The sequence below is a fragment of the Ptychodera flava genome, chromosome 7, assembly GCF_041260155.1.
Source record: "Ptychodera flava strain L36383 chromosome 7, AS_Pfla_20210202, whole genome shotgun sequence".
NCBI lineage: Eukaryota > Metazoa > Hemichordata > Enteropneusta > Ptychoderidae > Ptychodera > Ptychodera flava.
Genome location: NC_091934.1, coordinates 10,624,471 through 10,635,048, shown reverse-complemented (window position 1 = coordinate 10,635,048; position 10,578 = coordinate 10,624,471).

Here is a 10,578-nt window from a genome sequence, read left to right as displayed (position 1 = left end):
GCTACCTTCGGGCAGCGAGAACTGTTTTCAATACGCCATCGTAGCAAGTTTAAAGTTGACCGACCCCGAGTTTCGTGAAAAGAAATGTGGTCAGGTAAGGAGAAAATGGAATACGTACGCCCCATTTATTGCTGACTACTGTTGGGAAGGTATTCCCTTTCCTACGCCCGCCGATCTGACTGTATTCAGGCGCTTCGAGCAGCAAAATCCAGGCATCAAACTTCAAGTATTTCAGATCTACGAAAATGATCCCGCTCCCCCGTCCGACATAACTGTGTTATATAGTGCCCCTGGCGGAGCCCCTGACGGAACCGTTCCGATAGGGGAAGGTGAAGCCCGTTCCGAAGGCGGAGCCCGTTCCGAAGGCGGAGCCGATAGGAATCAAATAGCAATATCTTACTGATAGTTGGCCGAAGACGGCGGCCGTTCTCACTTCGTACCAATTACTGCGGAAAATCGCCTTCGTAATTCTCGTACTAATCGAAAGAATGAGCGCAGACGGAAGTGTATTTGTATGGTTGTAAAAGAGGTTTTAAGTCAACAGAAGAATTAGAAAAACATCAGGTATACTGTGGAACAGAAACTGCCCAGCCAGATTTTCCTAAGGAAGTGTGTCAATTTGAAGGACATCGGAAGAAGGTTCCTTCTCCTACGTCGTCTATGCAGATACTGAGGCAATTATTGAGAAGGGGACCGGCCGGCACATTCCAATTTGTCTTTCGTATGTTATGGTGGAACGGGGCCCGGGCCGACCCACTGTTTATGGTAAAAGAACATTCACAGGTCTCTCCTGTGTTACAGACTTTCTAAAGGATATGAAAGAACGGGCCGAGTATTATTCGAAATCGTATTATTGGAAAATAATACCGATGAGGGATCCTTCTAATTACCGGCGCGACGGATGTGATCCAGTCTGTATTGCATGTGGAGAGCCGGCAGGATACCGAGTAGTGAAGGAGGAGGCGACCTTCTATTGCGAAGGATGCCGGCCGTCGAGAACCATTCCTATCTACTTCACAACCTCAAGGGATACGATGGTTCTTTTATTTGAAAGAATTACATGAAATCGACGCCGGAGGGGGACCAGAGCCTAAAATCATAGCTAAGACGAGCAATGGAGGAATTATGGGTCTCTCGAAAACATTTATTTTCACGCCTCAATTGTTGTTTCCGGAGGGAAGAGGGAGATAAAGAGACGTTTCTTTTCTATAAAGTTTATGGACAGTGCTCAGCTGATGATGGGGTCATTGGCGAAGTTGGCAACGACTGTGCCGGACCACGGATGGACGGCAGTACCACTTACGTACCCGGACATTCAAAGGGCGAAAGGTTTCTTCCCCTACGAATATTTAGACTCGGTTGACAGACTAGAAGAGGAGGAGCTCCCGGAGAGGGGCAAATTTTATAGCGAATTGACGGAAGAGGGGATTTCGGAGTCTGATTACGAACATGCATTAAGAGTATGGGACGAAGTTGGATGTAAGACGATTCGTGATTATATGGAATTCTATTGTGAGACTGACGTTCTACTTCTTGCAAATATATTCGAAAATTTCCGTGACACATGTTTAGAAGCGTACAAGTTAGATCCAGCCCACTATATGTCAGCGCCTGGCTTGACATGGGATGCTATGTTACTTTACACGGGTAATAAATTTGGGCTCATTCAAGATGCTGAGCAGATGACTTTCGTACAGAGGGGGATTCGAGGCGGTATCAGCCAGTGTAATATTCATTATTTACAGACAAATCATCCGGCCGTCGCCGGCGGAATACTTACGTTAGTTACGATCCAGAGAAACCAGTGACCGAAATAAAATATCTCGATGCAAAACAATCTCTACGGCTGGGCAATGAGTCAGGCAATGCCTACGGGCGGACTTCATTGGATGACGATGGAAGAGTGGGAGGAATGGGAAGGCGGGGCCCGAGGCGGAGCCGGTGGAGCTGGCGGGGCCGGTTCCGGAGGGTGGGGACCTGGTTCCACCTTTCCACCAAGTTTTCTAGAAGTAGACTTAGAATACCAGCGAATTACATGAAGAACACAGCGATTTGCCATTAGCACCGCATCACTATGAATTTCCGAGGCAGGGCGGTCGACTGATTACAAGTGTGATGGATAGAGAGTCCTATGTCTTACACTACAAGTTGCTGGAATTCTATCTTCGGATGGGAATGAGATTGAAAAAGATTTATCGGGTGCTTGCTTTCGATGAGGCTCCATGTCTCGCGAAATATATTGACTTTAACACTAAAATGAGGGCAAAGGGGAGGACAGATTTCGAAAAGAATTTCTATAAGCTGATGAATAATGCAATGTTCGGTAAGACAATAGAAGATGTTCGAAAGTACAGAGACTTTAAATTTGTTTCGGACTGGAACGGCACGGATAGTGGACGTAAAAAGATTCAGAAGTATAATCCAAAGATGAAACATATAACTTTCATAACTTCCGAAGAGGATGGCGATTCCTGCGACAGTGCCCTACTGGAACTGAAAACGGATGAGCATAGATATGTAAAACCAGTTTTCATCGGCGCCGCAGTACTGGAACTTTCTAAGCTGCTTATGTATGAGTCGCATTACAATTACTTTCGGGTCAAGTTCCCTGGAATACGATTAGCCTACATGGATACTGACAGTTTTGTTTACAGTGTACCGATCCCGGACCCGGACGGCTCACGCGTCAGCACTTTCAATGATATAGTCCGAGAAGATGTTGAAAAGAATGGTGAGAAGTCTATATATGATACTAGTGGGATGAGTGGGGCCATGGTGGCCCCCAACTTTCCGAAGATTAATAAAAAAGTGATAGGTAAATTTAAAGATGAGTTGAATGGTGAACCTATTCTTGATTTTGTCGGCATACGCTCAAAAGTGTATGCTTTTCGAACTCCAACTTCGGAGACGAAAAAAAATAAAGGGGTGAAAGATGTTTGTGTTAGAAAACATTTGAACTTTGAAGATTATAAAGATCTATTTGAAACTGGGAAAAGCCGGAGCCGGCACAGTTGTACAGTTTGTACGGAAAAAGGCTGGAGAAATCCGTAGTGAAAAGCGTAGTAAAATCATGATGGCGCCAAATGATATCAAACGTGTGCAGTTATACAATCCAGACACAGGCGAATGGCTGGCAGAAACATGGCCGATAGGACGGACGACGGGTCATGGTTATGGTTAATATTGTAAAGACATTAATCTACTATTTTCAACAGTGACCTGGGCATCACTGATAACATAAATGTGGGCAAATATATTATCATTGTGAGCGTCATCGCCACCCCACTCGGTATCTTTCTTCAGAATTTCAAGTTGAATTCCGTCCTTTGTGTTCATTACTTTAAGACCATTCCATGAAACTCAATATCTTTAAAACTACGCAGATCGATAAACAGACAGAATTTATTCTTCAAATAATCGACCTCATCTATATCAATTTCACACCAATCTTTATCTTCAGCAAAATACCGTCGCACCTCTCGCCAAAATTGTCTTGGTATCATCTTCTGAGCGTACACTTTATTTGCAATGCCTTCGATTGATACAGACACAGATTCAATGGATGGGTTAAAGAAAAGTTCACTGTTCAGTTCTGCCTGATTCTGATTTTTAGTGAAGAGTATAGCGATACCTCTAATGCTACGTCGTGGTACATTTATATTTTCATTGATAACCGTGTCCGATTCTTTGAATGGGATTGTTCTAAAATAATGTATATGCTCGTAAAGGTAACTTTTTCCACCGTTGTAATAACCAGCAGTTGACCTCGCGAGATCGAGGTCAGAAATTGTTTCGTATTCCATTTGAATGTTTTTTAATTTATAATTGGCTGTAACAACCTGATTACTGACAAGTAATTGGGGGGCGGGTGCTAACGTAATTTCCCATTCAATATGACTCCCTAACGCTTTTGGATATGCAACTCCATGACCTGTTATTAGGGGATGAGTAAGACGAATAGCATATTTTGTTCTATATGTGTTGAGAAGTAAAATATCACCCACGACGGCGGCATCTGCATCTTTCGCAACACTTCTCAATTTTCTTAGATTTTCGTTCTGAATTCCGTACAGTGTCATGTTAGTTCTCTCCTTTTATGTTTGAAGAGATCGCGATAACATTCAATAAGGTTATATTTATTCAAATCGAAAAGTGTCTGACCCTCAAATGTGAGTTTCATACGCTCCACCAAATTTTTTGCAACATTTTGTACTACTCGGTATATTCATCTCCCATTACTTCGAGATCAAAAACCAGGTCGAAAGTATCTGGAACTAAGAGTACTCCGCTTTCTAACTTTGGACATCGTATGATAAGTGTCTGGCCTGGATCTGCCTCACTTGGATTATGAGCAATCACGTGATGAGTTCTTTCTGACTTCGTTCCATTCGGTATTCGGTTGGTGAAAGTCGGTGATAATGTTCTATCGTACCCATTTTTCGTGTAATGTATATAGTAGAAGAAAAAAAGAAAATAAATCACATCTTTACATAAATATTTCCGTCTGCCTGAAAGATAAATCGATTGCCTGTGTCGCGAATCAATCGAAGGACCCAATATTCTTGGAGATGATGAGCCTCTTGGTCATCCTCAGTATCCTGGAATACAGCTATGAATTCTAGTCGCTTAAAGAAGTTAGTCTTCTGACATTCCTTCACGAAAGCTAAAATGTTATGATATAGATTATCATCTTTGAGTCGGACACCTGGATTTGCTCGAAGGATATGTCGATTTACCCGTCGAAGTTTGCACCATTCCAATTCGACAGAGAAACCAAACAGGTCTTTATTTTTAGAAAGAAACTTTGCAATATTCTTTTCACCAAACATGTTGATGCCATATTAATACATAATTTTATTTATAATGACTAATGTTAAACCAGTTAAAAATATCCATAGCTGTTCTCCGACAAATCCGACCACCGATCCTGCTGTTTTTAATAGAAAACTGACAAGGGAGCCGATTAAACCTGGTATTGCAGCAGCACTTTTTGCGGCCAATGTTTTTAACCATTCACCAAATTGCTTTACAATTTCTTTCGCTTTTGTATATACTTTGGGCGGACCTGAACCTCCTGCGTTTGCGCCAGTTCCTCCCCCTGCTCCCCCTCCTCCTCCTCCTCCTACTTTAGTCACAGCCAGGGCAATTGTTGATATTGTCATTCCAAGGGCAGTCAGTATTGCAGCGATTGTTATACCATTTCGTTTAAATAACTCTGTCAGCTTCAGCCTGAGTGACAATTCTGGATCGGAAATTACATCACGAAGAGACCTAGTCGACGCCAGTCTTTCACGTGCCCCACTGATCATATCAAGTTGTACTTCAATTCGATCATCAATTTTAGCTAGTCTTGTTCTGAGTTCGGGTGTAAGTTCTGTCTGCTCTAACAGATTTTCTCTTTCACTGTAAAGCTCATCAAGACGCATATTTGCTATCTTTAATTCATCAACAAAAGCTCTATATTCTGGGTTTAGATTGTTCCATTGTTCGATTTTATTTTCAAAAGCTTGTATTTTGTGTGCATTACCAGAAGCATCTTGCCGTAACTCTGTCAGTTTATCTTTGTATATACCCATGTCTTTTGGTGACATCTTCTCAGCCGGTATTTTATCCTTTTTCACATCTTCAGAATGCAATGTACGTTTCACATATTCGGGCTCTGCGCTAGAGCGACCTCCGAGTACATCTCTAATAAATTCATGTCCTCCTTTTTCTCTCATTAGTGTGGTGAGCTTATAAAATCCACCTCCTCTATCTTTAGACAGCTTGAGGTTTTTATAATACAGCTTTCCATCCCTAACCTCAGATTCCATAGCCAATACATTTAGTGCATCCGGATCAGTAATTTTATTCTCATCTAAGAATTTATTAACCATTCTTAATTTTTCATCTGCTCTAAGTTCAGTCAAACGATCGACCTTTGGGCTAGCAAGGAAAGGATCAGCTTCTGCAAGGGCATTATCATCGTCTATGAAGTATGTTTCAGCAGTAGCGTCATCATCATCATCATTCAAATTTGCATCATCGAAATCCTGGAGTGGTATATCTTCTCCTCCTTCTGCCATATTGTATTTCTATATTACTACAATTATTTTTATCCCCCCTTACATATACAGTAAAAAAAAATGCACATCTCAGTTGTTGAAAGCGTTGAACAATTGGCCGACTATATCGAAAGAACTAGCGCTGCATATCGACGAAGTTTAAATTAATGGGTCGAATTGATATGGCTCTTAATATACTAAAGGAATTCTTGTAAGCTCTGCTGTAATAGCGGCAATTCCGACAGTTCCGGTACTGTTAGCCTTAACTCCTATACCAGGTGTTGTTATTGATGTAATACAAGGAAAAACGGGTGTAGCAAAGAGACGAGAGAAATATAAACATTATTTGTCAATATAAACAGCTGCTTACACAAATACAAGAAAAAGGCGCAACCCTTCGGAACGAGGAGGCTCCGGAGTCAGAACTTATTCAGAACATATTTCATCAGGCGCTAGAAATACAAAAACAAGAAGGATTTAGTCCGCCGCTGGAGCGATATCTACGATATTATGGATTGAATGGATATGAAAGTTAGTTAACTAGAGTCGTTCAGAAAAAATTCCACAGAAAATTTTCTGAAAACTGTAGAGTTTCAGACCTCTGAAACCACGTGACAAGTTGCTAAGTAACTGAAGTCCGGTATTGCGAAACGTTCCGTAGGGGTATTGCGAAAGTCCTGGAAAGACTCTTCTGGAAAAGAGGGTTGCGCAACATCCCTATGGTTCCGGTAGGGACTAAAATCTCGTTCCGATAGGCGTAGGAAAAACACATATAAAACAAGTATATACTTACCTCCAGAAGACGAGAATCAGCACTGGAATCCTTAAGGAGCTGTACAGAGCTGCAGCACAGTCGGAATCTATCTAACAAATGATGATCCGATAATGTTGTTCCGACAGATGTACTGATAGTGAGTCATAGCTAGTGTATTGCGCAAGTTCCATTTGGAATGTGAATGACTCAGCAGGGATTTCCCTGCTTAGTTCAGGACAATGCACTGCTGCGCGTGCGTGAGTTCGTATATAGGTCAGGGTTATACTTTAGTTACATGGATGGTTAAATTTTCCTTCGCTTCATGTAGATAAATGAATAAAATGGGGTGTAAAATTCTTACTTCATCCCAGTTGTCCACTCTTTCTTTACTACTCACATCTTAAGCTTATCCTTACATTTCCAGTCATTGTTTAAAGTACACCACCCAGGCAATGTCAACAAATGCGACTGAAGACTGTACACACCCGATGAATATCACAAATCATACATATATGTAATGAGATATGAATGGGATATTAATAGTCTTTTCTTCATCAGAAATATCTGATCAGATGGCATACAACATGACATTGACATTCACCAGTTGTTTTGTTTCTAGTAAAATTTGAGACAAAATGTTAAACTGTAATAGACATAATCTACTAATAAAATATTCTTTTATATACTTGACAAACATTCTCACGTTTATTCTAATACTGGCAGCATTGCATTTATAGCACAGTGCAGTCAGGGAGTCTAGCAGCAGAATACAAATACACATTCATGTACGGTCACTCTGTATGCACGGTCACTCCACACAGAGTGACCGTGATTCATGCTACTGAGAAGAGGTTTCTGCTTCTATAGATACCCATTCAAAAATGCCACCGCCACCGTAGGCGGCAGCTCGAAAGATAATAAATAATTCTGATTACATAGATTCTTGTTCCAAAATGCCGCCGTAGGTGGCAGCTCCAAAGACCACTGAATGCCGGTCTACCACTCAAGGGTGTATCACAGCACACTTTTTGCAGCTTTCCTAGAAGCATTTTTTCGGAATTCCTTTCCCCTCTGCGGATACAATTTTTTCCAGCTTTTGGCCGGCAACAATTTTTTTTCGAAATCCTTTAGCCCCCTCCCCGAAATCTAATGGGCCACCCCTTATCTTCCAAATTGCAGTAACGGTAAACTATTATTTATCGAGATTTAGGACTGAGATTTTGAACAATTGAAAACTGTTTGAAAGCGCATATGAACTTACTTCAATTCTATCGTCTTATTAATGTCTTAATTGCATCAAATAAAGGACAGAGTTTTAGCAAACTGTTTTTTTTTCACTCGTAAGTATAGTGAACGCGATGCATGGTTGAGTGATCACCAGTCTCGCCTGCCAGATGCGCAAAATCTTTTTCAGTGAGTTAACTTTGTCCACAAATGAAACTTTGACAGTACGCCAGCAACGGCCAAAACGCTGTTAGGCGAGAAACCACATCGCAGCGGCTCCCGGCACTCTGCACCCGACCAACCCAAGCCCAGGTTCGAGCGTCGAGGTCTGGCGTAGGCGATCGACTCTTCGAACGCATATGCGCCCCCTCCGATCGATTCGACATACAAGGAAAACACCTTATGCAACGAGAAAACCTCTTCGCCGAAGCGATCACAAGCGATTGTCCACCTGAATCGTGCCTGTCCTTTCCACAAAGTTCTCTCCTTGGAAACCATAACATAGAGATAATAATTTTACTGCCGTCAAGTTGATAACCATGAACGTACAATATATCCATGTTGAAATCCAACTTCGTTCAGCCTGATTATATCGTCCGTGGTTGTACTGTTCTGGCTCGGAGGCCGCGAGACGTTTTACTTAAGTTCACAAATATCGAGCCCCGGGAGGGGGGAGGGGCAGGCTTCCTCCTTATAACTACGAACAGCAAGGTGTCGCCCAAAGCGTATTTTTCGCAAAATATATAGACTACCAGCAAGGTCACTATAGATTCTATTTTCTTTCTGGGACCCGGTCTGGGATGTGCCCGTCGTTTATGCAGTTTTAGGCACCGAAACAAGAGATAAATCTTATTGTTGTCATATCGTTTGAAATACTATTATTTTATCACCTGTTTTGTCATGATTTGAACAGGGAAAAACTGAATCAGAACATACCAGGCAGCCCTTTACAAAATTCTAGCTATCACACAGTTGAGATGAGTGTTTGCCATACGAACGAAATCAAAGGAAAAAATGTAAAAAAAAAGCAAATACATGTAGTCCAGAGATCAGCACAAAATTAATCTACAAAAGCAATCGACAGTAACTAACTATCTATGAAAGAGCGATTTGGAAGCAAGTATAATCCAAAGTGGCAAATGACTCCAACCCAACTTTCTAGTAAAACGTCCAGGGTGGTTTAATCGCCGAAAACGTCTAGGATACTTGATACATTTATATCTCCCTTGGCCGACGTTGGCGAGACAGAGCGATAAATTGCCCCTCCTCTGAGTATCAGCGACAGAGTGTTTGCTGTGTGATGCAATGGATCCCCAGGGTTGGATGTGTTGTTGCGTGATAAAATAATAGCACTACATGAGTGGCATGTTAAATCTATTTCATACAGGTCTCGGTATACGATATATTTCTCTGTTCCTATCGTCGCTAGGGGTCGACCAATAGATATGGGGGCTAAGAAGATCGACTCTAGAGCGTTCTATTTTTTCTCCATGCTTCACCTGTAATTATTTTTTTTCAACTGTGTAAATTCTGGCATCTTTTTTCCACTTCCCGTCTCAGAGGAATCTTTTTTCGCACGCTATGCGCGCTGACAGTCCAACATGTAAGATTATTTACTTCCATATGACATGGAATAAGCAGCACAAAGTTTACACCGAACTACAGGTAAACAGCGTCTGCTTCAGAAAGTTGGAAAGTCGGAAAGAAAATATAAGTACAATTACTGAGACAAATAAGAAGACGTGAAGTGTCAAACCACTACCAGTGTTAATGGTTAAGTTTGTTCTAGGTATTAGGCTACAAGCATGTGGCAAATACCGACTTGGGATTTGAAATAATGGATAATACAAATGGATAGAGGTAGTTGAATACTGACATGACACAATAAGTCTTATTACTTGAGGGTGTTTAGGAGGGGTGTCCCCTACCCGATAGAAAAAACTTTTAATTTTACATAAATGGGGTTTTCATGAAGACTCAAAATGTATTAGAGACGAAATTATTTCCATTGTTACCTTGTCGAAAGAGACAAGTGAATATCTCAATAGGAAAAAACTCTACTTTTTCACTACTTATGATGCGAAGAAGTCAAAATGCAGCTTCAAATTCAGGGTATAGCTTCATTTTGAATGCAGTTTCTATTTTGATATTAACAGGTTTTCCTGGAACACTACATGTCTATATATCATGCGAAATATCATAAAAGTAAGATTTGTTGGAGGTGTTTTCATCGTCACTTTATCCCTGAAGTACGCGGAAGGATCCGCGAGCTCAACGCATGCTCTCTCTCTCTCTCTCTCTCTCTCTCTCTCTCTCTCTCTCTCTCTCTCTCTCTCTCAAATTTAGACCATTTCCTTACGACCGGGCCGTATGAATTATATTTATAAACTTATAATGTTACATTATTGTTGCCACGAAATGGTAAATAATAAGATGAAATCTTGTAAAAATTGAATATTTTTTGTTCACAGGGAAACGTCAAAGTTATGGTTTTGGACAGTGCAAATAGCTTCAGTTTATTCTTGGCTGCGCAAAGTGCTTTGCTTACGAATGATA